Raw genomic sequence first — 26,979 nt, 5'->3', positions numbered from 1 at the left:
ATAGGCTGGTCCTGGATTTATTTCATAATTTACTGGCATAATTTACATATTACTATTTAACTATTTATGGTTTTATTACTATTTATTATTTATGGTGCAACTGTAATGAAAACCAATTTCCCCCGGGATCAATAAAGTATGACTATGACTATGACTATGACTATTCAAAATCATTTGCTAGTTTGCATCAGTCGCAAGGATTTTACTGAATACCCAAAGTAACAGTACTAAGCACTTTGTTATTGCTGTTTGGATGAATAGCATATGTTTTATAAATAAAGTTCCTTATTCAGAGCATTGAAATCATTTTATATTTCACATACATCTCTAACATTACATTTAAAATATAATAAAGTTCAAAGCTCAAAATGCATTTATTATCAAAGCATGCTTAGGTTATGCAACCTTGAGATTCATCTTCTTACAGGGAGCCACAAAACAAAGAAACACAAAATAATCCATCAAAAAAAGAACATCAAACACCCAATGCACAGAAAAAAGGAACAAATCATGCAATCAGTAAAAGCAAGCAAATAGCGTTCAGAACTGAGGCCCTCGAGAGTGTCCACCAAGAGTGACGTGAGGCCACAGCTCCAGCTCAGTGCAGAGGCGTGTAGACGTCACAGGGCAGCGAGCCTATAGCCTGGTAAAGCGTAGATATTGACTGTATATTAGAATGATTAGTATAGTTGAGCAACTAGCAGAGATAATGGAGAATGGGGGGGCCGCAGAGGTACAGTAAATGAAGGTCACAAGTGGGTCAAGAGCAGAAAAAGATTGAGAAGCATTGTTCTACCAGGAACTCACTGGTGCTCCTGAATGTAAGTGAAGCTTTTTTTTTGGCGCATTGCTACCTTTTGGATGGATCTCCTGTAGTTTTCTGGGGCCCTTTGTTGCGGAGTTGAGAAACACATGCACCTGCAAGAGAGAGAGAGAGAGAGAGAGAGAGAGACCCCAAATATCAGGCTTCACACAGCCTTCTCTAGCTCTCTGGTATTGTTCACTTCAACAGGATGTGGTTGGTCGCCACATGCTACTTGTACAGATCGGTTGAACTGTACCAGAAGACAAAGCATCTGAGGTAAATGCGATGCTCGGTGAGATCGTGGCGTGAGGTGAGGTGGCAGCAACTTGTGGGGAATTCAATGGAGTTCCTGCACTGAGACCGTAGTTGCTTAATTCAGAGCCCTTAAGGGAAAAGACAACCCAGCGTTTCACCACCTTGTGTGAACAATACCATGTAGAGGAGATATCGTTCACAAGAAAATAAAAGGTATGTTGAACGTTCTTGTGGAAACTGGGTTGTATCTTACACTGGGCTTAGTGAACACTGCTGTATGTTACAACCAAAGTCAGCTTATTTAGCTGGTAATCCACACAAAATGCTGGAGGAACTCGGCAGCTCGGGCAACTTCTATGGAAATGAGTAAACAGCCGACACTTTGGGCCAAGACCCTTCTCTTTAACTTCCAGCATCAGCTGATTTTCTCGTTTGTCATTTAGGTAGTGTTCTTTGTGTTTCTGAACGAAGTGCAGTTAATACTATCATTGCAGTTACCTGATTTTTCCTGGGCTTTAGAATAATGATTCTATTCGTATCAATTCATTGAAGGTGTCACAACCATTAGACAATTTTTTAAAAATTGAGTTTTTTGATGTCAGCCAGTATGTGAACTGCATTTTCTCTTTTTCTTGGTGTCACCTCCTGGGTCTGCGTTGTCCTCGAATTAATTACCTTTTCCGTCTAATTGTTTGACTTTGCACCAGCTCTGGTTCTCCATTTAGTTTTGCAAGGATCACAGGGATTCTTAAACTCTTTGTATTTATCACTTTTATTCGATTTGGGATAATTTAATTAGCACGGGATTGTCAATGTCCAGAATTCTTATGCACCCCGGGGTGTATTTCAGGGGGGGAATGCCAACCCCTGTTTGTTGGGTTGTCGTGGTTTCTTCTTGGGTAAAACTCGGACTTAGTTGGTGATTTCAGTCCGTCAAGATCCAGTCTTGTTTGCCTGAGCTCTTGATGATTTCTGTAATAAACCTTCAGTTTTATTTGAATTGCAAAAGTCTCTATGGTTCCTGCTTGAGTTCGTTACTGATCCTCACAGAAGGGATCTACTGTCATTTATCATGGTGTTAACTCCGTGTGTGTCTCAGTGAAACTGGCAAATGTAGCCTCAAGCTGCTCACTGTCAGTGCGTTCAATTTGAACTCCTTTAACTCTGTCCTGTCTCGCCACTGTGTTACCGAAAGCACCCCCATCAATGGCAATGACACCCATATGTATTCTGAAAGCCAAATTGTTGTCTTTTATTTCACTTAATCTCATCCTGTTTTTATCTAACATTACCCTCCTGCTGGAATCCAGAGGTTTAGACTCACTGAATTGGCCTTCACACTAACAGAGATCAGGGCAATTGTTACACATTTTGAAGAAAGTGGTGATCAGGGAGAATGGTAACATATTCACTGATAATGTTATAACCACAGATGAAATTATACTACGATTTTTAATATTTCTTCCTTTAATACAAGTTTGTAAAATGATAAAAACGTTGACATTTGAAAGACTGCCGATAACTTCTAAACATTAAAATCGAAAAGTTATTCGTGTCATTCAAACAATCACCAAACAAAATGGTTCCCCAGAGAGACGGACATGGCGATTAATCTGAAGAGTAAAGGAAATGAAAATGGTATCGACTTTTAATCCACACTGATAATATTGAAGTTGCAATGTGGAGGACCATAAAAATATATAATCAATATTCTAATGCTGGTGTCCAACTCTTACTATAATCAAGCAGTTACATGTAACACAGTCCACAGATGTACTGTAAAATATAATGCATAGTTCTGATCTATGAAAACAAGAGGAAGCTATTCTCGTAGAGCAATAGGTGTTATTGACAAAATTCTTTTTGTTTGCCAAGACTTCAAATCTGATATCTGTTTGAGATTCCACTTTGCACAGCAGATCCAGACGTCTCTTGTCTTTGCTGGTTGAAAGGTGAAATGTTTAAGGGGAATGTGAGGGGAACCTTCTTCATTCAGAGGGTGGTGAGAGTGTGGAACGAGCTGCCAGCACAAGTGGTGCATGCGAGCTCGATTTCAAAGTTTAGGAGAAGTTTGGATGGTACATGGATGGTAGGGGTATGGAGGGCTATGGTCCCAGTGCAGGTTAAGGGGAATTTAAATGGTTCGCTGTGGGCTAGATGGGCTGAAAGGCCTGTTTCTGTGCTGTACCTTTCAATCACTCTAAACTGTCTAGAGGGTTTCTGGTGCAATCTTAAACTGCCTTAGTGACCTTGACCTCTTAGACACTTGTCCATTCCATTTATTCACAGAGTTCATGGAAGACTATACTTTGTATTAAAAATTGACAAATACCTTTCATTATAGATTCTACAAGCGTACTTGATTTTAGAAACTCTATCAGAGTTCCCATCTGGGGTAAAAAACTGAGAGATTTTAAATTCCCAGTCTGGAGAGTTTTTTTAGAAATGGATTTTACCGTGAACTATTTTAACAATATTTCTTTACATAATGGCAGTCATGTTGATTGGTATTTCGTGGCCCTTCACAAAATCAATAAAAGAGTTGATCCAGGACAAATCTAAAAACAGGAGGGAATACAAGAGATTCTGCAAATGCCGGAAATCTAGAGTTACACACACATAACATGCTGGAGAAACTCGGCAGGTCAGGCAGTACTTATTGTGCGTTATGTGCCATGCCGTATGACATGGGCGATCATGGTCTTTCCATGAACATGATTGTTCTTGGCAAATTTTTCTACAGAAGTGGTTTGCCATTGCCTTCTTCTGGGCAGTGTCTTTACAAGACGGGTGACCCCAGCCATTATCAATACTCTTCAGAGATTGTCTGCCTGGTGTCAGTGGTCGCATAACCAGGACTTGTGATGTGCACCGGCTGCTCGTACGACCATCCGCCACCTGCTCCCATGGCTTCATGTGACGCTGATGGGACGGGGGGGGGGTGGCTAAGCAGGTGCTACATCTTGCCCAAGGGTGACATGCAGGCTAGCAGAGGGAAGGAGCACCTTACACCTCCTTTGGTAGAGACATACCTCCACCCCGCCACCCAGCATCTATGGAGAGGAATAAACATAAGACACAGGAGCAGAACCAGGCCACTCGGTCCATCAAGTTGGTGCTGGACACCATCTATTCCAGCAGACTCAGGAGGAAAGCAATCAGCATAACCAGAGACACCACACACCCCGGCCACTCCCTGTTTGACCCGCTGCCGTCCAGCAAAAGGTTCAGGACACTAAAAGCCAGAACAAATAGACTGAGGAACAACTTCTATCCCAGAGCTGTGGCCTCCATCACACCACTCCCACAGAACAATGACTGAAATGGTGACCACACACAAGGACTCAAATACTTGCACTAACGGCACTTTGTGCATTACTGTGATATTCTGGTGCTGCTACAAATTATTGTCTGCTACTTATCTATTTAATACTGTTTTTCTATTACTGTCTTGTTTTTATCTACTGCTTTATTTCATTGCCTGAGAGGACGCCAAACAAAGATTCATTGTAACTATGTATAATGACAATAAAGATCATTCAAATTCGAATCCAAAATTCAAATTCAAAGTTCATCCTGCCATTCAACAACAGCTGATCTATTATCCCTCTCAACCCCATTTTCCTGCCTCCTCACTGCATCCTTTGACACCCTGACTAATCAAAAACCCATCAACCTCTGCTTTAAAAGACCCAATGACTTGGCCTCCACAGCCGCCTGTGGCAGTGAATGCCAAAGATTCACCACCCTCTGGCTAAAGAAATTCCTCCTCATCTTTGTTCTAAAGGGTTGTCCTTCTTTTCAAAGCTGTTCCCTCTGGTCCTAGACTTCCTCACTATAGAAAAATCCTCTCCATGTCCGCAGTATCTAGACCTCTTGAATATTTGGTAGGATTCAATGAGATCCCCCTCCCCTCATCCTTTTAAACTCCAGTGAGTACAGGCCCAGAGCCATCAAATGCTCTTCAGAAGTTAACCCTTCCATTCCTGGATTCGTTTCTCCTCTGGAGCCTCTCCAATGTCAGTGCTTCATTTCTTAGACTCACAAAGTTCTCAGGATTCAGTCTGGATGAAGGGTCTCGGCTAGAAATGCTGACTGCTTAATCCTCTTCATAGATGCTACCTGACCTGCTGAGCTTCTCCAGCACTTTGTGTGTAAAGTAGGAGGAAAATTGACTGAAGGCATTGGTTTGGGGAAGAGAGGAGAAGATGGAGAAATGGACAGAGGGAATTAGAATTAGGTCTAATATCACTGGCATATGCCATGAAATTAGTTAACTTTGCGACAGCAGTACAATGCAATACATAATGATAGAGAAAAAACTGTGAATTAGAGTAAATATATACTGTATATTACAATAGTTAAATTAAATAAGTGCAAAAATAAAAATATAAAAATGTAGTGAGGTAGTGTTCATGGGTTCAATGTCCATTCAGAAATCTGATGGCAGAGTGAAGAAGCTGTTCCTGAATCGTTGAGTGTGTGTCTTCAGGCTCCTGTACCTCCTCCCTGATGGTAGCAATGAGAACAGGGCATGAATGACAGGACTCCTTAATGATGGATGCTGCCTTTTTGAGACATTGCTCCTTGACGATGTCCTGGATACTACGGAGGCCGGTGCCCATGATGGTGCTGACTGAGTTCACAACTCTCTGCAGCTTATTTCGATCCTGTGCAATGCCTTCCCCCAACCCATACCAGACAGTGATGCAGCCAGTCAGAATCCTCTCCATGGTACTTATGTAGAAATTTACAAGTGTGTTTGGTGACATAACAAACTTCCTCAAACTCCAAATGAAATACAGCTACTGTTGTGCCTTCTTTGTAGCTGCATTGATATGTTGGGCCCAGGTTAGATCCTCAGAGATGCTGACACCCAGGAAGTTGAAATTGCTCACTCTCTCCACTTCTGATCCCTCTATGAGGACTGGTGTGTGTTTCCTCGTCTTACCCTTTCTGAAGTCCACAGTCATTTCTTTGTTCTTGCTGACGTTAAGTGCGAGGCTGCTGTTGTGACACCACTCAGCCAGCTGGTATATCTTGCTCCTGTACGCCCTCTTGTCACCATCAGAAATCACCGGGTTTGGAACCCAGCCAACGGACAGTATGCTTACCAAATGTTGGCTGATGGAATAGTGTGAGGAGGAAGTACTCAGACTTGAAAGAAAATGGTGTTACTGGTTAGAAAGGGAATGGACGGTTCCCTAGATGGATTACAACAGGTGAGTGAGATGTTAGTGGACCAGGGCGAAACATAGGTGAGGGAACACAGTGGTGATTTGTGAGAGGGACTCAGTGCTGTGAGAAAGTAGATGGCTATAAACTTAGGAAATTAACACAGTAGTTTGGAATATGACAAGGAAACCCGTGGGACTGTAGGACCTGGAGGTAGTCGAGCCTGGATGAGGATTAAATGTGACTGGTGTAGAGAAAGCAAAGTTCTGATAAGTTGTGTACGGTGAGGTCTGTGAGGAGGGACATGATGAGCAGGTAGACCCAGGTGTGGTGTGTTGGGGAGGGGGGAGGTAGGGGCAGAGGGCGAAAGGTGATGTCAAGACAACACGAGGGCTGTGTTTTATATCTGAATATTTAGAAATCTAGGGTGGGCGGGGTGGAGATACCTACTCCTTCCCTCCACAAGCCTGCAGGTCGCCCTTGGGCAAGGTGTAGCACCTGCTTCGCCCCTCTATCAGTGTCGCATAAAGCCATGGGAGGAGGTGATGGATGGTCGTATGAGCAGTTGGTGCATATCACAAGTCCTGGTTATGCGACCACTGACACCAGGCAGACAATCTCTGAACAGTATTGATAATGGCTGGGGTCACCCATCTTGTAAAGGCACTGCCCAGGAGAAGGCAATGGCAAACCACTTCTGTAGAAAAATTTGCCAAGAACGATCATGGCCAAGGAGACCACGATCGCCCACATCATACGGCACGGCACAAAATGAAGGAATGAGTGACATCTAACAGTAGCACTGAACCCTTGAGTGCATTGCCCAGGTCTTTTTAAATAATCATGACATTTTTTTATTTGTGTAATGTCAAGATTACTTAACCCAAGTTATATAAAATGATGCAATTGAAATGATTGCTCAACTTGACATTTTCAGAAGACAGGAAGATAGTTCCCCACAGTTACGCATATAGTAAAGTGCAATGATAATTTGGTGTAAATATTTGTGGGGCTTTTCTGAGAGCTTGATTTTCAGGGCCAGAGAGGGGACCATGTAACCAGGGGTCACTGTCACAAGGGAAGGGGCCGGGGGCTGCGACAACGCGTGAAGGCATTTCTGTACACGGAGGATAAGTCTCTAGAGTTCCAGGACACAGGAGGGTACATCATAGGTACAGGCCTTTTGGCCTACAGTGTTGTGCTGAACCAATTAAATTAGTAATCAAATGGCCAACTAAACTAATCCAATATTCTTCTGCCTTAGGGGTGGTGGAGGCTCGGTGCTGAGCATGTTTAAGTCAGGAGCTGATTTTTAAACAGTAAGGAGGTTGACGCATGTGCAGGTTCTCTCTGAAGGACAGAACAAGCTCGGTGGGCCAATTGCCTTACACCTACTCCAGACTTTCTAAGCTGTAATTTAAATAGTCAACATTATTTTCACTTATAAAAGCAAAGTTGAACGAGGAATTTACCCATCTGTGCAGTAAATTCAGGCAACTAATTATACTTAAGCTGTGCAACAATAGGCTGCGTTAACCACGTAATTTCAACAACATGCGATTGATGCGATTTTGAGAATACGTACCAGACCATGACTGGCAAGTTATTCACCTTTATTTAAATTCCTTCCTAAGCTACTTTAGAAAGTGTAACCACCAACTATTCTGTGCAATCTCACATATCATGCTGTACTTAAAAAGCATAAGACATCGGAGCGGAATTAGGCCATTCGGCCCTTCGAGCCTGCACCGCCATTTATTATGATCATGGCTGATCATCCAACTCAGAACCCAGCCTTCCCTCCATACCCCCTGACCCCTGTAGCCACAAGGGCCATATCTAACTTCCTAAGCCTGCTTGCATTTACCTTATCTAATTTTGTACACCTTTACCAAGCTCTACCTTAAATACATGGAATGACTAAGCCTCCATCCATCGCAATGATTTACTACCCTCTGGCTAAAGAAATTCCTCCTCATCTCTGTTCTAAAAGGCTTCCCCTCTATCCTCAAACTGTGACCCCTCGTTCTAGACCTCCCCAACATCGGGAACAATCTTCCTGCATCTAGCCTGTCCAATCCCTTTAGGATCTTATACGTTTCAATCAGATCCCCCCTCAATCTTCTAAATTCCAACGAGTACAAGCCCAGTTCATCCAGTCTTTCTTCATATGAAAGACCTGCCATCCCAGAATCGGTCTTGTGAATCTCCTTTGGACCCAAGTGGCCACTGGTGCGGCCATTCATTTGGAGCGTGCTGGTGTCTAGGGTGGCTTTGGCTCACCAGGCTGGGTATGGGTGAAGTACATTGTCTTGTAAGTTACCTTCTCTCTATCTTTATTTGTCCAGTCCTCACCTATTAGTGAAAATGGCTCCAGGGGCAGAGTCTGTACCGTGTGTGGGACGTCCCACCTCCCAGATAAACAACTCTGAACCAGGTGCACCGAGTCGCAGCTCCTGAGAGAACGTATCAAGGAGCTGTAGCTACAGCTCCATGACCTTTGACACATCCGGGAGAATGAGGAGGTGATAGACAGGTGCTGTAGGGAGGTAGTCATCCCTAGGATGCAGGAGACAGGAGGCCAAATACGCAACCTGTGGCTGTTCCCCTCAATAATAAGTATTCAACCTTAGACACTATTGAGGGGGATGACCTACCGGGGGTGAGCCACCGTGACCAGGTCAGAAGAGCAGAGAGGGGAACAGTGTTGATAGAAGATACCTTTGTCAGAGAGACAGAGGTGAAGCTCTGTGGGCCTGTTAGAGACATCCGGATGGTATGTTACCTCCCTGGTGCCAGGATCAGGGATTGGGTCCAAGGCACTCTAAAGAGCAAGGGTGAGCGGTCAGACATCCTGGTGCATGTTGGCACCAATGACATAGGTAGACAGGGTGAGGAGCTTCTGAAGAGAGATTTTAGGGCACTAGGTAGAAAGATGAGAAACAGGACCTCCAGGGAAGTAACCTCTGGGTTGCTGCCTGTGCCTCATGCCAGTGAGGGCAAGGATAGAATGATTTGGCAGGTGAATGAGTGGCTGAGGATCTGATGCAGGGGACAGAGGTTCAGATTTCTGGATCATTGGGATCTCTTCTGGGGAAGGTATGACCTGTACAAAAGGGATGGGTTACACCTGAACCGGAGGGGTCCAATATCCTTGTGGGCAAGTTGGCTAGAATTGTTTGGGTGGGTTTAAACCAATTTGGCAAGGGAGTGGGAACTGGAATGATACTGCAGAAGCTGAGGCAGCTGGTTTACAAACAGAAGCAATGTGCAGTGAGACTCCAAACAAAGAGATTCTGATGACAGAGCAAAATTGCAGTCAACAGGATGAGTTGCAATGTAAGACATAGAGACATAGAAAACCTACAGCACAATACAAACCCTTCAGCCCACAAAGCTGTGCTGAACATATCCTTACCTTAGAAATTACCTAGGGTTACCCATAGCCCTTTATTTTTCTCAGCTCCATGTACCTGTCCAGGAGTCTCTTAAAAGACCCTATCGTATCCACCTCCACCACCGTCGCCGGCAGCCCATTCCACGCACTCACCACTCTCTGCGTAAAAAACTTACCCAGAGAAAAGGCCAACAAGATCAAAAAGGGTGAATACTGGACTGAAAGTATTGTATTTGAATCTGCACAGTATACGGAATAAGGGAGATGAAGTTGTAGCACAGTTACAGATTGGCAGGTATGATGTTGTAGGTATCACAGAGTCGTGGCTGAAAGAAGATTATAGCTGGGAGCTGAATGTCCAAGGATACACATTGTATCGAAAGGACGGACAGGAAGGCAGAGGGGGTGGTGTTGCTCTGTTGGTAAAAAATGAAATTAAATCATTAGAAAGAGGTGACATAGGGTTAGAAGATGTTGAATCATTGTGGATGGAGCTAAGGAACTACAAGGATGGAGAAGACCCTGACTGAAATTATATATAGATCCCCAAACAGTAGTAAGGATGTGGTCTGCAAATTACAACAGGAGATAGAAATTGCATGCCAAAAGAGCAATGTTACAACAGTTGTGAAGGATTTTTACATGCAGATAGATTAGGAAAATCAGGTTAGTGCTGGATTCCAACAGGGGGATTTTTGAGAATACGTACAAGATGGCTTTTTAGACCAGCTCATGGTTAAGCCCTCTAGAGGATCAGCTATTCCGGACTGGGTGTTATGCATGAACCAGAATTGATTAGAGTGCTTAAGGTAAAAGAAGCCTTCAGGGCAACTGATCACAATTGACCGAATTCACCCTGACATTTGAGGAGAAGCTAAATCAGATGTATCAGTATTACAGTAGAGTAAAAGGAATTACAGAGGTAGGACAGAGGAGTTGGCCCGAAATAATTGGAAAAGAACACTGGCAGGGATGACGGCAGAGCAGCAATAGCTGAAATTTCTGGAAGCAATTTGGAAGGCACAGGATTTATACATCCCAAAGAGGAAGACATATTCTAAAGGCAAGATGACACAACCATGGCTAACAAGAGAAGTCAAAGCCAACATAAAAGCCAAAGAGAGGGCATATAATAGAGCAAAAATTAGTGGGAATTTAGAGGATTAGGAAACTTTGAAATATCAACAAAAGACAACTAAAAAAGTCATTAACAAGGTAAAGATGGAATATGAAAGTAAGCTAGCTAATAATATTAAAGAGGATACCAAAAGTTTCTTCAGATGCACAAAGTGTAAAAGAGAGGTGAGAGTGGATATCAGACTGCTAGAAAACAATGCTGAGGAAGTAGTAATGGTGGACAAACTGAATAAGTATTTTGCATCAATCTTCTCTGTGGGAGACACTAGTAGTATGGTGGAAGTTCCAGGTGTCAGGGGGCATGAAGTGTGTGAAGTTACCATAACTAGAGAGAAGGTGCTTGGGAAACTGAAGTTAGATAAATCACGTGGATCAGATAGTCGACACCCCAAGGTTCTAAAAGAGGTGGCTGAAGAGATTGTGGAGGCTTTAGTAATGATCTTTCAAGAATCACTAGATTCTGGAATGGTTCCGGAAGAATGGAAAATTGCGAATGTCACTCTACTCATCAAGAAGGGAGGGAGGCAGAAGAAGGAAAATTATAGGCCAGTTAGTCTGACCTCACTGGTTGGGAAGATGTTGGAGCTGATTGTTAAGGATGTGATTTTGGGGTACTTGGAGGCCCATGATAAAATAGGCCCTAGTCAGCACCGTTCCCTGACAAATCTGTTGGAATTCTTTGAAGAAATAACAAGCAGGAGAATTGGTTGATGTTGTATATTTGGATTTTCAGAAGGCCTTTGACAAGGTGCCACACCTGAGGCTGCTTAACAAGCTATGAGCCCATGGTATTACAGGGAAGATTCTAGCATGGATATAGCAGTGCACGCAACGAGTGGGAATAAAGGGAGGCTTTTCTGTATGGCCGCTGGTGACAAGTGTTCCACAAGGGTCTGTGTTGGGACTGATTCTTTTTATGTTATATATTAATGATTTGGATGATGGTATTGATGGGTTTATTGCAAAGTTTGCAGATGATACAAAGATAGGTGGAGGGGCAGATAGTTTTGAGGAAGTAGAAAGGCTAAGTGGAGAGAAAACACAAAAAAACTGAGGCATAGAGGGACTTGAATCCTTGTGCAGGATTCCCTAAAGGTTAATTTGCAGGTTGAATCTGTGGTGAGGAAGGCAAATACAATGTTTGCATGTTTGCAAATACAATGTGCGTGGAATGAGCTGCCAGTGGCGGTGGTGGAGGTGGGAACGATAGGGTCTTTTAAAAGACTCCTGGATGGCTACATGGAGCTTAGAAAAATAGAGGGCTATGTGTAAAGGCTAGGTAGTTCTGAGGTAGGGACATCTTTGGCACAGCTTTGTGGACCGAAGGGCCTGGATTGTGCTGCAGGTTTTTTTTATGTTTCTATGATGTTAGAAGGCTCCCAACATATCGATGTAGTTATAAAGAAGACAAGGCAGCGGCTATACTTCATTAGGAGTTTGAAGAGATTTGGCATTTCACCAAATAAACTCAAAAACTTCTATAGATGTACTGTGGAGAACATTCTGGCAGGCTGCATCACTGTCTAGTGTTGGGGGTGGGTGGCTACTGCACAGGAACAAAAGAAGTTGCAGAGGGTTGTAAATTCAGTTGGTTCCTTCTTGGGTACTAGCCTTCAAAGTACCCAGGACATCTCTCAGGAAGGCAGTGTCCATTATTAAGGACCTCCAGCACCCAGGGCATGCCCTTTTCTCACTGTTACCATCAGGAAGGAGATACAGAAGCCTGAAGGCACACACTCAGCGATTCAGGAACAGCTTCTTCCCCTCTGCCATCCGATTCCTAATGGACGTTGAACCCTTGGACACTACCTCACATTTTTAATATACAGTATTTCTGTTTTTGCACGATTTTTAATCTATTCAATATATGTGCACTATAATTGATTTATTTATTTATTTATTATTATTATTTTTATTTTATTTTTTTCTTCTATATTATGTATTGCACTGAACTGCTGCTGCTAAGTTGACAAATTTCATGTCACATGCCAGTGATAATAAACCTGATTCTGATTCTGATAGAATATAAAAGCAAGGATCTTTTTACCAGCCACCAGCTGTATATTCATTAAATATTTGTCTCTTTTCAACCATTCTTGAGGTATATACCCAAAAAATATGGTCTTACTCTCTAAGGGTATTTCACATTTAAAGATGTCTCATAGGACATTATGTATCCCACTCCAATAGTCTTTGATAACCGGGCATTCCCAGAAAATATGATAATGGTTTGCATTTTGATTTCCACAATTTCTCCAGCAAACAGTGGGGTTACTATCATAATGGGATTTCTGAGAGGGTGTAATAAAACATCTTATCAAGTTTTTCCACCCAAACTCCCTCCATTTCTGTGACCCTTACCAAGAAATGGTTATCACAGGAGACTTTAAATGTATGGATAGAAATTACAATGGACATTTACAAAATGGAGAAGATAATAGCATCTGTTAATCATAAGTTGGAACGATTTGATTCATACTGGGAGAAAAGGTTTAACTACATAACACCTTATAGGCCTGATTTTATTCTCACAAGTCAATGAATATGTTGTAAAAAAAATCACTCCCTACTTTGTACATAATTTTCTTCTTTCGATTGTTCTTTCTTTCCTCTCCTTTCTATAAGTGTATACCTCAGATAAATATTACGTGGGGATTTGTGACAAATATGATTATATGATATATATGTACAGTATCTGAAATACATTTATGGAAATGTTTGTTTGATGATGAACAATAAAAATAAATTACAAAAAAAAAGGATATAAAAGCAAGGATGTAATGTTAGGACTTTATAAAGCCCTGGTGAGGTCTGACTTGGAATATTGTGAGCAGTTTAGGGCCCCTTTTCATAGAAAGGATGTGCTGACACTGGAGAGGGTTTAAAGGTGGTTCACAAAAATGATTTCAGGTTTGAACAGCTTATCATATGAAGAGCGTTCGAGGATCTGGGCCTTTATTCACTGGAATTCAGAAGAATGAGTGGTGACCTCATAGAGATCTATCGAGTAGTGAAAGGCCTTGACAGGATGGATGTGGAGAGGATGTTTCCTGTGGTGGGAGAGTCTAAGACCAGAGGACACAGCCTCAGAGTAGAGGAGTGTCCTTTTAGAAGGGAAATGAGGAGGAACTTCTTTAGGTAGAGATTTGTTAATCTGTGGAATTTGTTGCCACAGGCAGCTGTGGAAGCCAAGTCTTTATATATATTTAAGGCAGAAGTTGATAGATAGTTGATTGATCAGAGCATGAAGGGATATGGGGAGAAGGCAGGAGATTGGGGGCTGAGAAGAAAAATGGATCAGCCGTGATGAAGTAGCAGAGCAGACACGATGGGCCGAATGGCCTCATTCCGCTCCTATATCTTATGGTGTTATGCATCCTTTCCAATGCCAGCAGGGTTTTAGACCATAACACCAGAAGACATGAGAGCAGAATTAGGCAACAGTCAACGTTCAGGCCAAGACCCCTCAGCAGAAGGAAACCGCTGGGGTTGTGTGTCAGGAGGTAGCCATGCCCGGACACGGCACATAATGAATGAATGAGTGCAAAGAATGTCCAGCTGATAGAAATCAAAGCATTTATAGGCACCAAGATGTGGACACAGATCGTTTTTCAAATCCAAATGGAGCAGGGGTGGAATTCTTCAGTTATGAAAGAGATTGGAATTGTTCTAGTGTCATCTCCTGTATCAAGGCTCCAGGAAAAGTGTGTCTTGAGTACTATTCATACAGATCAGATCCTTATACAGTGTGTTGTGGTAGTACAATGCAGAACACAGAGCATAAATAAATACTTCACACTACAGGCCCTTCAGCCCACACTGCTCTGCCAGCGTTATTTATTTATTGAGATACAGCACAGAATAGGCCCTCCCGGCCCTGCGAGTGCATTGCCTAGCAACCCTCCAATTTAACCCTAGCCTAATCACAGGACTATTTACAATAACCAATTAACTACCATCTTTGGACTGTGGGAGGAAACCGGAGCACCCGGAGGAAAGCCACGTGGTCACGGGGAGAACGTACAAACTCCCTACGGGCAATGTCGGCAATTGAACTCAGGTCACTGGAACTGTAAAGCGTTATGTTAACCACTACGCTACTTTGCTGCCAATATCAATCTAATCCTTCCTTTTCACATAGCCCTCCATTTTTCTTTCATCCATCTGCCTGAGTTTCTTAATGTCCCTAGTGTATCTGCCACTACCACCTCTGGCAGGCTGTTCCACACACCCACCACTCTCTGTGTGAAACACCTGTCTCTGACATGCCCCCTATACTTTCCTCCATGGCCTAATTCTGCTCCCTATGTTTTATGATCTTAAAATTGTGACCTGTCATATTGGCCATTTCTGCTCTACTCTGCTCTGTCTGTCCACTCTGTCTCTGCCTTCATCATCTTGTACACCTCTGTCAAGTCACCTCTCATGCTCCTCCACGCCAAAGAGAAAAGCCCTAGCTCGTTCAACCTATCCTCATAAGACAGTCCCTCCAACCGAGGCAGAATCCTGGTAAATCTCTGCACCCTCTCTAAAGCTTCCACGTCCTTCCTATAATGAAGTGACCAGAACTGGACACAGTACTCCAAGTGTGATCTGACCAGGGTTTCATAGAGCTGCAACATCACTCTGTGGCTCTTGAACTCAATACCCGAACTAATGAAGGCCAACGCACCCTACACTTTAAGGTCAACACACCCTATACCTTAAGAGGAAGTGAAGTTCAGGTCAACAATAAGCTGCAAGGTCATTATTAATCCTTATGTTAATTGGAAAATGTTCCACAACAGTTGAAACATTCTAAAGATAGAATTTTTGCTTAATCACTGAAAACTGTAGACTGCATCTATGGTATCTCAGCTCGTAGTTTTTATTTAGACTGAGCAAGGTTGCCCACATTATGGAAATCAAATTAGACCATAAGATAGGAGCAGTATTAGCCCATTCAAACCATCAAGTCTGCTCCACCATTCCATCATGGCAGATTTATTATCTCTCTCAAACCCTTTCTCCCCATAACCTTTGACACCCTTACTAATCAAGATCCTAGCAACCTCCACGTTAAATATTTGAATAAAACGATAGTGTCGTGGTTAGCACAAGCCTTCACAGTACCAACAACCAGGGTTCAATCCCCAGCGCTGCCTGTAAGGAGTTTGTACGTTCTCCCCTTGACTGCGTGAGTTTCCTCCGGGTGCTCTGGTTTCCTCCCACAGCCCTAAGATGTACCGGTTGGTCATTGTAAATTGTCCCATGATTAGGCGAGTGTTAAATCGGGGGATTGCTGAGTGGCACGGCTCAGACAGCTGTGCTGTATCTAGATAGTTTAGAAAGAAAAGGTTAGTTTGATTTAGAAAGAAGTTGGGCAGTTTTGAAACATATCTTTGCACATTCTATAGATTCCGGACATTTGTTAACCACGCTGAATGCCAGGGGCAATTTTATTGCACGGCAGCGGTGATCGGAATATCAGAAATTGATTTAGCATTGGTTCTAGAATATGTCATGTCCAGTCATTCTGATACTGAAACCAAAGGGTTTCCTCAGTGGATAGTGAGATCAGAAGCTCTCCTGGCTTTGCTTAAAGTGAGTAATGATTTCTCAAAATGTCCTCTGACAAGTTTTAAATGCTCAATCCTTCTCAGCCCACAGTATTTCCAAATGTAGACTTGTTGAATTTATCTCGTTTTGAGTTAAAGATCAAAGCAGAAAGTGGTTTGAGATCATCCATACTTGCTTCTACATTAGACATTATCTTGGAATGTTATACTTTTATTAACATTTGATTTAATCACATTGGCTTCTTTTTGTCAATTTCTTACCAAAGTGCCATATTTAACCAACAGCAAAAATTCAGCTGTCAGCTTTTGTTTTGACTCACTCATTTCAAGTCGGCAGCAAAGAATTTCTTTCATGAGAGCCAGAAGGATCCCAGGTAACACACTCAAAATGCTGGAGGAACTCAGCAGGCCAGGCAGCATCTATGGAAATAAACAGTCAACGTTTCAGGCCAGATCCTCGAATGAAGCCTAACACACACCCAGACAATGTTCAGAAACATAACACATTTAAAGTTCTAATGAATGGACTAAACACAAAATGTCAAGATTCAGGATTCAAGTTTATCTGTCATGTGTACAGAGTTTGCATTCACAAGCACCACATCTGTCGACTGTTTATTCCGCTCTCAGACGCTGCCTCACTTGCTGGCAACCTGGATGTTACACATTTAAAGCCTGTTCCAGTCAACCAGGGTTAGGTACAAGTAACATCGACGCAAATGGTGTCCTTGTGCCTCAGTGCTTCACAAACACAACTATCGTATCTGCATCCACTGCTACCCCGGTGACCTGTTCCAAGCACCACAACCATGTATGAGAAAACTTCTTAGTGAATCTCCTTTAAATGTTCCTCTAGTATTTGACATATCCACGCTAGAAAAAAGACACTGACTATCAGTTTTATCTAGGCCTCTCAATATCTTATAAACCACAAACAGATCTCTGCTCAGTCTCTCACGCTCCAGAGAAAACAATCCAGGCTTCTCCATCCTCTCCTTAAAGCTAATACTCTCTAATCCAGGCAACATCCTGGTAATTCTCTTCTGCACCCTCTCCTAAGCCTCCATGTCCTTCCTGTAATGAAATGACAACAGCTGCACACAATACTCTACGTGTGGCCTAAACAAAGTTTTCACTAACTCTTCTATTCAATGCCCTGATCAACAAAGGCAAGCAATCTGTACATCTTCTTTACCACCATATCCACTCATATCTTCCCTTCCAGAGAACTAATGCATTAGACCCCAAGGTCCTCCTAGCTGCTGGAGCAGATGTGAAGGACCGAGGACACTAGAAACTAGACACTAGACACTAGAATACTACAGCACAGTACAGGTCCTTCAGCCCTCAATGTTGTGCCGACCCATATATTCCTTTAAAAAAAAGTACTAAACCCACACTAACCCGTAACCCTCTATTTTTCATCTGATGCTAGCTTTTATGTCGATATTTTCTCCGTATTGTTGACAAATGGGACTGTACCCATCTCTGCAATTTGAAGAGCCTAGATTGCTCCTCAAAATGCAGCCTGGTATTTTTTAAGATTGAGATATTTTACTGACTGGAGTTGGACCATATTAACATTGGCATTCTCTAGAACTGGTCACATTAGCTTGGTTCAACCTCTTTATGTGAGCTACAGGGGTATCAACAATACAAAACACAAGAGGTTGCTACATGTACAAATGATAGACCTCTCCCCTCCTCACCTCACCCCGTTCCAAAACTGTAATTATAATGATATGACTGAGCCAGTCTAACAAGATGGGCACTGGGCAGAGATTGGTCTCTATCATAGGAGGTGTAAGGCGCACCTTCCCTCCACTAGCCTGCAGGTCACCCTTGGGCAAGGTGTAGCACCTGCTTAGCACCTCCCCCCCCACCAAATCAGGGTCATGTGAAGCCATGGGAGCAGCTGGTGGATGGTCGTACGAGCAGCTGGTGCATGTCACAAGTGCTGGTTATGTGACTCCTGACACCAGGCAGACAATCTCTGAACAGTATTGATAATGGCTGGGGTCACCCATCTTGTAAAGACACTGCCCAGAAGAAGGCAATGGCAAACCACTTCTGCAGAAAAATTTGCCGAGAACAATCATGGTTATGGAAAGACCGCAATCATCGACACCTTTTGATAAAGCACCTAACAAATGAGTCGAATAAGATTTTAAAAACTCGATCACCTTAATCAATGGACACAACATCTTACAAGTTGAAAGAATGAGAGTCGACTTGTTAGAGGTGTAGATGATGATAGGAGTCGATAAAGTGGTCAGCCAGAAACTTTTTTCCAGGGTTGCAATGGACAAAACATGTGGACAACTTTTTAAGGTGATGGGGGAACGTCGGAGTACGTTTTTTACATAGAGAATGGTGGATGCATGCAACGCACTGCTAGGGGTGACAGTTCAGCCAGATGCATTCGGGGCATTTACGAGACTCTTCAATAGACACATGGATGGAGGACAAGTGGAGAGCTATGTTGGAGGGAGGGGTTAGACTGATCCTGGATTTGGTTGTAAGGCCGGTATAACATTGTGGGACAAAGGACCTGTGCTCTGTTGTAATGTTTTACAACATCCTTCATATGTTCTTTCCATCGGATGTACACATAAAAAGTCAGCAATTACCCCAGCTAGAATCAACTACTGATTGAATTTAACATTCTATTGGTTGTAACTGAGTTCTCTTCAAGACAATAGACGTTGTTCCACAAAGTAAAGATTAACACTGAAGTAATTAGCTTCAAAGATGAGCTATAACATGTAATGATTAGCAGATATTAAATGGAAACTTGTTGAAATGTCATACTGGTGGTACCGGCTCAGCCCCCGAATGATACATATAAATCAAAGGGATTCTCATCTACCACTGAATTTAATTTCTATTTCTAGCTCTGTTTTAAGCAATGATATTTACATAGAAACACAGAAAACCTACAGCACATACAGGCCTTTCAGCCCCAAAGCTGTGCTGAATATGTCCTTACCTTAGAAATTACCAGGGTTACCCATAGCCCTCTAATTTTTGAAGGTCCATGTATTATTACTGTAGAACCAGAATCAGGCTTATTGTCACTGATGTATGTCGTGAAATTTGTTTTACGTTAACCGTACAGTGTAATACATTAAAAATGCTGTAAGCAACAATAAAAAACAAGTAATGCAAAAAAAGAGCAAAATATGAGGCAGTGTTCATGGGTTTATGAACTGTTCAGAAATCTGATGGCAGAGGGGAAGACGTTGTTCCTAATACGTTGAGTGTGTGTCTCAGTAATCCAGACTTAAATTCTGTGGTTTTTCATAATAATAGCTGATAGTAAATCTGTAATACAAAGTTGTTAAATCTCTGTAGATTTTACTGAACTGAGGATGATTCAGATCCTAGGCACAAGGAGGATGATGGTACACTACAGAAACAGGCCCTTCAGTCCATCTAGTCTGTGCTGAAGTAAAACATATACACTTTGTGATAAAGTTATCAACTCCTCAGTAGCTCACATTTAATTGAAATTGACAGGGCCTCTGATCTTGAGTGTCCCTCTCACAAGTCCCTCTTCACAAACAGTGTTGAATCTCTCATTCAGTACAGCCACAACAAGTGATCACTGCATACGCACAAGAGGTTCTACAGATGCTGGAAATCCATGGCAACACACACAAAATGCTGGAGGAACACTGCAGGTCAGGCAGCACCTATAGAAGAGAATAAATAGTCGATGTTTCAGTCTGAGATCTTTCATCAGGACTGCAAATGTTTTAACGACATAAGGATACTGTTGGTAAGCTGTAAGATTGGAAATAATTTTATTAAGTGGCAGGGCTTGTGCAAAGGGCTTGTTCCTGCTTCTGTCTCCTGTGTCCTTCGGGTTGGGTAACATCCTGCGTTGAGATGTTTTTGACTTGGGTGACTCATCCACAACTAGAACCATCTTTCTTCATGCAGGCTCTGACTCTAACCACTAAAGTGTTTGATACCCCATGACCCCAGTTTGACCAGATGCCAACTTAGTCAAACGCTGCCTCGATAATCAGGCTATCACTCTCACCTCTCCTCTGGAACAGCTCTTTGGGCAACGATCAGCTCTGGAAGTTAACAGTCCTGGTGAAGCCCAAACTGAGCTTTGGTGAGCAGATTAGATTTGAGTTATTGTCACTCAGCAACAACGTGTGGATATTAACTTCTGATCTGCTCCTTATCCTCATTAACTTTACTCTTAAGAGAATAAATTGTGTTGTTTTGTACCAGTTTATTTGTCGGCTCCCATCACATTTTGTTGAACAGCAGAGCAACGTGTCCTTGTGATTATTTGTGGGGTGGCTCAGTAGGTAAAAAAATAAAATCTGTTTCTGACAAAGAGCTCACATGGGATCAGAAGATGTAGAATCCTTGTGGGCAGAGTTAAGGAACTGCAATAAGACCCTGATGGGAGTTATATACAGGCTTTTGAACAGTAAACAGGATGTGGGCTACAAATTACAATGGGAGAGAGAAAAGGGAATGTTATGATAGTCATGGGGATTTCAATATGCAAGTAGATTGGAAAAATCAGGTTGGTGCTGGATCCCAAGAGGGGGAATTTGTAGAATATTAAATTACTATTTAGAGAAGCTCGTGGTCGAGCCCACTCGGTGAAAGGCAATCATGGATTGGGTGTTATGTGATCATAACACCCATAGGGAGCTTAAGGTCAAGGAATCTTTAGGAGACACAATATGATAGATATCAGCCTGCAGTTTGAGAGGTAGAAGCTAAAGTCAGATTTATCAGTGTTATGGTGGAGTAAAGGGAATTACAGAGGCTTGAGAGGGGAGCTGGTCAATGTTGATTAGAAGGTGGTACTGTCAGGGATAATGACAGAACAGCAATGGCTGAAGTTTCTGGGGGAAATTCAGAAGGCGCAGGATAGGTACATCCCAAAGATGAAGAAGTATTCTAAAGGGAGCAGGAAGCAACCTTGGCTGACAGGGGAAGTCAAAGACTGACTAAAAGGAAACAAGCGGGCATATAATAGGACAGATATTAATGGAAAGTTGGAGGATTGGGGAGGCTTTTAAAGACAATCAAAAGGCAACTAAAAAGCCATCAGGAAAGAAAAGATGAAAAATGGAGGTAAGCTATCCAATAACATCAAAGAGGATACCAGAAGTTTTTTCAGATATATAAAAGGGAAAGAGGAGGCAAAATTGGATATTGAACTGTTGGAAAATGATGTTGAAGAGTTAGTAATGGAGTCAAGTAAATGGCGGACAAAATTAGTAAGCATTTTGAACTAGCAGTATGCCAGAAATTCAAGAGGACTAGGGGCAGAAGTGAGTGTCATTGCTATTACTAAGGAGAAGGTGCTTGGAAAACTGAAAGGTCTGAGGGTAGGTAATCAGCTGGACCAGATGGACTACACACTAGGATTCTCAAAGAGGGAGCTGAAGTGATTGTTGAGGCATTAGTTACGATCTTTCAAGAATCACTAGATTCTGGAATGATTCCAGAGGACTGGAAAATTGCAAATGTCACTCCACTGTATAAGAAGGGAGGGAGGCAGAAGAAAGGAAATTATAGGCCATTTGGCTTGACTTCAATGGTTAGGAAGATGTTGAAGAACATTATTAACAATAATGTTTCAGGATACTTGGAGGCACATGATAAAGTAGGCCAAAATTAGCATGGTTTCCATCAGGGAAAATTTTGCTTGACAATTGGCAGATGGAGTTCAACCCAGATAAGTGTGAGGTGGTTCATTTTGGTAGGTCAAATATGATGACAGAATATAGTATTAATGGTTAGATTCTTGGCAGTGTGGAGGATCAGAGGGATCTTGGCGTCGGAGTCCATAGGACACTCAGAGCTGCTACGCAGGTTGACTCTGTGGTTAAGAAGGCATATGGTGCATTGGCCTTCATCAATCGTGGGATTGAGTTTAGGAGCTGAGAGGTAATGTTGCAGCTATACAGGACCCTGGTCAGACCAACATTGTGCTCAGTTCTCACTACAGGAAGGATGTGGAAACCATAGAAAGGGTGCAGAGGAGATTTACAAGGATGTTGCCTGGATTGGGGAGTGTACCTTATGAGAATAGGTTGAGTGAACTCGGCCTTTTTTCCTTGGAGCGGAGGAGGATGAGAGATGACCTGATAGAGGTGTACAAGATGATGAGAGGCATTGATTTTGTGCATAGTCAGAGGCTTTTTCCCAGGGCTGAAATGGCTAACACAAGAGGGCACAGTTTTAAGGTGCTTGGAAGTAGGTACAGAGATGTCAGGGCTAAGTTTTTCACACAGTGTGGTGAGTGCGTGGAATGGGCTGCCAGCGATGGTGGTGGAGGCTGATACGATAGGGTCTTTTAAGTGACTCCTGGACAGGTACATGGAGCTCAGAATAATAGAGGGCTATGGGTAACTCTAGGTAATTTCTAAGGTAAGGACACGTTTGGCACAGCTTTGTGGGTCGAAGGGCCCGTATTGTGCTGTAGGTTTTCCATATTTCTATGTTTTCTAATTATATTGTAATTCTTTGAAGAAATAACATGCAGGATAGACAAAGGAGAGTCGGTGGATGTTGTTTTCTTGGATTTTCAAAAGGCCTTTGACAAAGTGCCACACATGAGGCTGCTTAACAAGATAAGAGTCCATGGTATTATGGGAAAGATTCTGGCATAGATAGAAGATTGGCTGACTGACAGAAGGCAAAGGCTGGGAACAAATGGGGCCTATTCTGGTCGGCTGCCAGTGACTAGAGTTCTGCAGGGTTCACTTCTGGCACCATCAACAATTCAGATAATGGAATTGATGGCTTTGGGACCAAGTTTGAAGATGATACAAAGGTCGGTGGAGGGGCAGGCAGTGTTGAGGATCCGGAGAGTGTGCAGAAGGGCTTGGACAATTTGGGAGAAGCGGCAGATGGAATATAGTGCAGTGAAGAGTATGGTCTTGCACTTTAGTAGAGGAATAAAGGAGCAGATTATTTTCTAAATGAAGAGGTAATTCAAAAATCAGAGGTAGAAAGGGACTTGGGAGTCCTCATGTAGGATTCCCTAAAGGTTAATTTGCAGGCTGAGTCAGTGGTGAGGAAGGCAAATGCAATGTTAGCATTCATTTCGAAAGGACTAGAATATAAAAGCCAGGGTGTAATGCTGAGGCTTGATAAGGCACTGGTCAGACCGCACGTAGAGTATTGTGAGCGGTTTTGGGCCCCTTGTCTGAAAAAAGATGTGCTGGCATTGGAGAGGGTTTGGAGGACGTTCATGAGAATGATTCTCAGAATGAAAGAGTTAACATATCAGGAGCATTTCTCTAGGGTTGTACTCGCTACAGTTAGAAGAATAGGAGGGGGGAATCTCATTGAAACCTATCGAATATCGAAAGGCTTAGATAGAGTGGATGTGGAGAGGATGTTTCCTATAGTGCTTGAGTCCAGAACCAGAGGGTGCACCCTCAGAATTTGACTGTTGGATTTGCAGAACTGTGGCTCCTGTGGTGAATTCCAGCTTCCCAGGATATTTATTTATTTATAAATACTGTGTAGAGTAGGCCCTTCCGGACCAGCGAGCCACAGCACCCAGTATCCCATCGATCTAACCCTAGCCCAATCAGGGGACAATTTACAATGTCCATTTGACCTACTAACCAGTACGTACATTTTTGGAATGTGGGAGGAAACTGGAGCACCTGGAAAAAACACATGCACACATGAGAAGGGACATAGAAACCTTCTTACAGAAGACACCGGAATTGAAATTGAAACTCAAATGCCCTGAGCTATAATAGCATCGTGCTAACTACTGTGCTACCGAGGCATAAAGCTGTTTTCACGATTCTGCAGTTTTTTAAAAGTTCAAAGCAAATTCATTATCAAAGTATGTATCATTCTTTCGTTATGTGCAGTCTTTCCATGACCATGACTGTTCTTGGCAAATATTTCTACAGAAGTGGTTTGCCATTGCCTTCTTCTGGGCAGTGTCTTTACAAGACGGGTGACCCCAGCCATTATCAATACTCTTCAGAGATTGTCTGCCTGGAGTCAGTGGTCGCATAACCAGGACTTGTGATGTGCACCAGCTGCTCGTACGACCATCCACCACCTGCCCCCATGGCTTCACGTGACCCTGGTCGGAGGGCTAAGCAGGTGCTACACCGTGCCCAAGGGTGACCCACAGGCTAGTGGAGGGAAGGAGTGTCTTACACCTCCTTTGATTGGAGACTTATAAGGCAGGATATCCTTTCAAAATCCCTAGATTCTGGAAAGATCCTGTACACTTGGAAAAGACCTGTAAGATGTAGCTCTCTGAGAACAGAGGGCAGGACAAAGCTGGGAATTAGGGCCCACAGTTCCGACCCTGACCTGCCACTAACAATGACCCTGAACGACCTAAACTAGACTCGTACGACCATCCATCACCTGCCCCCATGGCTTCACGTGACCCTTAAACCAGGGGGAGGGTGGGTCTAAGCAGATGTCACACCTTGCCCAAGGATAAAAGGAGCACCTTACACCTCCTTTGGTAGAGAATCATCTCCACCCTGCCACCTGAAAGTACAAGTATGTTAGCATATACTTCTTTGAGATTTGAAGCCCCGCGTCCCAGGATAGTTGAAGTCAGTGCCTCTGTTATCTCTGTGTGGGAGAGAAACAGTGACAGTCCCTGCTGTAAAGTGCCATGGACAGCCTGTGTTCTGGTCCACCCTGACTCAGATCTGGTCACCTGATCACTGGCGTCTATTAACACACGTACAGAGTTATAGCGGAAAGTTTTGTTTCAGTGCCGTCCAGACACATCATTCCATACCTGAGTGCCAAAAGGTCATGAAGAGGGAAAACAAAGACTGATCATACTGAAAATGGATCAGCCATGATGAAATGATGGAGCAGACTCGATGGGCCAAATGGCCTAATTCTGCTCCTATATCTTATGGTCTTATGGAATTATAGTTACAGTTATAGAGAAAGTGCAGCATCGGTGGATAAATAAAGTGCAAAGGACCATGACAATGTAGATTGGGAATTAATGATTCATCTTTTAGCATGTGAGAATTCATTTCAGAATTTGGACAGAAGCTGTCCCTGAACCTGATGGTTCGTGCACTGAAGCTTTTGCACCTTCCGCCAATGTTCGAAGGTTCAAAGGCTCATTTTAATATCAGAGAATGTGTGCATCGTACAACCTGCAATTCATACTCTTCACAGACATCCACCAAACAAGAACCCCACAGAACGAGTGATAGAAACATCGAAGCCCCAAAGCTCCCCCCCACACATAAGCAGTAGCTAAAGCTTCCACTCCCCTATCTATGCCAGCAGAAGCTGCCCCCCACCATGCAACAGCAGAAGCCCCAAAGCTACCCACCACACTACCACCCCCCCAGTCCCAAAGAGTCCTTGATCCAGACTCCATCAGAACTACAGTCCGCAAACCAGCATGTCAGTATCTCAAATCAGGTTTAATGCCACCGGCATGTCATGAAATATGTTATTATGCACCAGCAGTACAGTGCAATACATACTAATAAAATCTGTGAATTACTTTAAGAAGTATATATCTATACAAATTTAAAAGGTTAAATTAAATAAGCACTGCAAAAAAAAAAGAAGTGAGGTAGGGTTCATGGGTTCAATGTCCATTCAGAAATTGGATGGCAGAGGGGAAGAAGCTGTTCCTGAATCGTTGAGAAGAGGAGCAACTGCCTAGGGCTGGAGGTATCTTCAGTTATTCTGTCTGCTTTACTGAGGTGATGAGAAGAGTAGACAGAGTCCACAGAGCAGAGGTAGGTTCTGCTGAGGTGCAAGACTGTGTTCACAACACTCTTCAATTTCTTAAAAGTTCAAAGTAAATTTGTGATCAAAGTACGTATATGTTGCAACATATTTCCTTGAGATTCATTTTCTTGCATTCACAAAGAAAAACAGAAGTGCAAAAGAATTTGTGCAATTTTATGGGAGGGAGGGTTTGATGTTTGATATTCTCCTTTGAACAGGTTGGCTCAATGGTTCTTCATTGTTTCAGGGCTGTCTGTGAAGAAGATGAATCTCAGGGTTGTATACTGCGTACAGACTTTGATAATAAATATACTTTAAATCTTGAACAGACAGAGGCTCACAAACACCAACGTGCATTCGGAGACAACCTACGCAAGTAGACGATACCGGGAGCAGGAGTTGTCGAGCCCACAGGTTATGGAGTCTGTTCAGTGTCGGGCTGATTGACATTATCCACACTGGTTCAGGAGTCTGATCGAGGGGTAATAACTGTTCTGGAACTTGGTGGTGTGGGACCTAAGGCTCCTGTACCTCCTGCCCGATGGTAGTAACGAAGAGAGGGTATGGTCTGGATGCCGTGGGTCTTGTGGTCCCAGACAGAGCAGTTGTCACACCGAGCCGTGATGCATCCAGATAAATGAAGGAAAGGGGTGTGAAAGGGGTCAGCAGTGGAAAGGCTGAGCAGTTTCAAGTTCCTGGATGTCAGCGTCTCTGAGGATCTATCTGCGATCCAACATACTGATACAATTACAAAGAAAGCACGGCAGAAGCTATATTTCATTAGGGACGTGAGGAGATTTGATGTTTCACCAAAGAGCCTCGCAAATTTCTACAGATGTACCGTGGAGAGCATTGTAACCAGTTGTGTAACTGTCTGGTATGGAAGGGCCACTGCACAGGAT

The 26,979-nt window shown here is 43.0% G+C and overlaps 1 protein-coding gene across 2 annotated transcripts in view; it reads left to right on the top strand.

Annotated features, from left to right (window-relative positions):
* The first annotated feature begins 711 nt into the window (after positions 1-711).
* Positions 712-26,979, top strand: part of LOC134339060 (proto-oncogene tyrosine-protein kinase LCK-like) — a 101,631-nt gene continuing 75,363 nt past the window's right edge. The window contains exon 1 of one of the 2 annotated variants that reach the window (XM_063035340.1): positions 712-821. The gene's annotated coding sequence lies outside the window, so the exon portion shown is untranslated. Of the gene's footprint in view, positions 822-1,061; positions 1,274-26,979 lie in introns of those variants that run through there. The other variant, XM_063035339.1, reaches the window with a different exon arrangement.

The sequence above is a fragment of the Mobula hypostoma genome, chromosome 28 (assembly GCF_963921235.1).
Source record: "Mobula hypostoma chromosome 28, sMobHyp1.1, whole genome shotgun sequence".
In the NCBI taxonomy this organism is placed as follows: domain Eukaryota; kingdom Metazoa; phylum Chordata; class Chondrichthyes; order Myliobatiformes; family Myliobatidae; genus Mobula; species Mobula hypostoma.
Note: the sequence above shows the minus strand (reverse complement) of the source record. Positions and strands in the feature narration are given on the sequence as shown.